Source organism: Sorex fumeus, unplaced genomic scaffold (assembly GCF_029834395.1).
Source record: "Sorex fumeus unplaced genomic scaffold, SorFum_2.1 ptg000094l, whole genome shotgun sequence".
Classification (NCBI taxonomy): domain Eukaryota; kingdom Metazoa; phylum Chordata; class Mammalia; order Eulipotyphla; family Soricidae; genus Sorex; species Sorex fumeus.
In genome coordinates, this window is record NW_026606151.1 from 9,761,460 (window position 1) to 9,764,140 (window position 2,681).

Below are 2,681 nucleotides of genomic sequence, written 5' to 3' on the forward strand. Positions count from 1 at the left end.
TAGAGCCCAATATTCTACTCTGCTCTATGGGGAATCTGGACCCCTAAGAACATAGGAAAATCCTGATCTCTGTGGGGGAGGGCATTCTCCGTCTCAGGAACTGATTTTCAGGAAAACCCACAGAACAGGGCTGGAGAGTTAGTTAGCTTTTTTGTTTTTTTGTTTGTTTGTTTGTTTTGGGGGAAGGTGTTTTTTTTTTCATCTTTTTTGGTCACACCCAGCAATGCAGGGAACACCCTACGATGGTCAGGGGTTACTCCTGGCTCTGCATTCAGGAATTATTCTTTGCAGTGCTTGGGGGACCACATGAGATGCTGGGAATCAAACCTGGGTTGGCAGTGTGGGGGATCCATAGCCAGCGGTGCTTAGGTTTTTTTTTTTTTTGCTTTTTTTGGGTCACAACTGTTGATGCAAAAAAAAAAAAAGAATGTGAGGTGCTGGAGTTGTTCCAACCCCCCTCCCCCTTGCCCTTCCTGGGCTCTGAGAGGAAGGAGGTCAGGGTATGTGGGACCAGATGAAAACCTTGCCACATCTTCATGAGCTGCACGTTTGCTGCGCCATCCTTTCCTTCTCACAAGGACCCTTTCCTCCCCTTTCCTCCTTTGTGTAATGGCACCATCCAGTTCCACAAAGCAGAACAGCGAAGCTCTGAAGCACTGCTTTCCCCAGGCAGACTCTATGGACGAGGCCAAGTGCCACTTGGGTCCAGGTTCCCCAGTCTTGTGCCCTCTCCTCTGTCTCTGGCTCTCCGTGTGCATCTCTGCACCATCTTACAGCATTTTCCTCACAGAATGCTGAAACCAATGCCAATCGATAGAGACCAATATTCAAGTCCCGTTTCAAGAGAGCCCAATATTTTTGGGTTAGTTTAGTTAATCCACAGAAGTAGGAATGAGCAAAGGGCAGAAGAAAGGAGGATACTTGCTCTGGTCAGTGATGAGCAAGGGGTGCCTGGCATGCACCCAAACCAGATTAGATCCCCTACACCACAGAATCTCCCAAACATGACTGGGCGCAGCCCTGAAGACCCCCCAGCACAGTGGGGCTAACCGGAATAACCCAGAGGGGCTGAGCAGCACCTTTTCCTAGGCCCTAGCAATAAACTGTTGCCCAGTTGTTTGAGCATCACAGGAAGTGCCCCCCTAAGACTTCTTGAGCAGTGCTTGAGAGACCAGTCCCCTCAAATGCACCCACATGCACACTGGCGTGCACCTGCACACATGCAGATGCACACACAGACATACATGCACGCACGCACACACACACACCCATGCACATGCACATACATGCACGCATACATGCATGCACCCCCACACGTGTACACATGTGCATGCACATACATGCATGCACACATGCACACACCCGCACACATGGACATGCATGCGTGCACATGTGCACGCATGCATGCACCCACACACATGTACGTGCACATACATGCATGCACATACATGCACGCACCCCACACACATGCACGCACCCGCAGACATGCACGTGCACATGCATGCATGCACATATGCACACACACATGCACCCACACACGTGTACATACACATACATGCATGCACACACATGCACGCACCCACACATTCGTGCATGCACACACACTCATGCATGCACCCGCACACATGCACATACATACACGTACACACACATGCATGCACCCGCACAACATACATGTGCACACACATGCACACAATACATGCACACATGCACATTGGCATACACAAGTGTGCACACAAACACACCCACATGCATACACCTGCTGATTAAGGACCAAAGCCATCGACTGGAGCGTTGCCTGCTCAGTGCCCTTGCTGAGTAGAACCCCCAGCAGCACTAGGAACGGCCGCTGGCCCCCAAGCACCCCCTGTTGTGGGCTCTGTGAGAAGGAAACCCAACAGATGACGATTCAGTGCAACAAAGCTGGGCCTGATGGGGGACCCTTTTCTCTTGCCAACAACATGTGTCTCTTTGATGGATGGTGATGTTTGCTACTGATGTCGCTCTAATTTTTAAAATATGAAGACATTGCTCAGAGCTGCTTTTATCAGCTCTCCCCCGAAAACCTTTTCTTTAGTTCTTCGACAAATGAAAGGTAGATTTAAAGTCAAATGGAGCTTTCCTAGCTAGACAGGATTTTATAGCACTTCTTTAATCTGTAGATTAACCATCCCACTAAAAGTCTTTACACAGCAGCACTTAAGGTAGGATTTTAAGTAAAATATTTGGTGCATTTTAATAAACTTGGGATGGCAGATTTTTTTGTTGTTGCTGTTGAAGTGAATAGTTTTACTCATCCCAGAAGCTCTGTTGAAGGAAGCTAACACCATAGAATTTATGTATCAATTTCTTTCTTTTTTTCTAACTTTTTTTTATGGCAGTGATAGAACTATTTATTTATTTATTTTTATTTATTTAGTTTTTATTAGTGAAACACCATGAGGTACAGTTATAGACTTACAAATTTTTGTGCTTGGGTTTCAGTTATATAATGATCAACTACCCATCCCTCCACCAGTGCCCATCCTCCACCACCATGGGTCCCAACATTCCTCCCACCCCTCCACCCCCCCATCCCACCCCGCCTCTGTGGTAGGGCATTCCCTTTTGTTCTCTCTTTCTCTCTCTCTCTCTCTCTCTCTCTCTCTCTCTCTCTCTCTCTCTCTCTCCTTTTGGGTCCT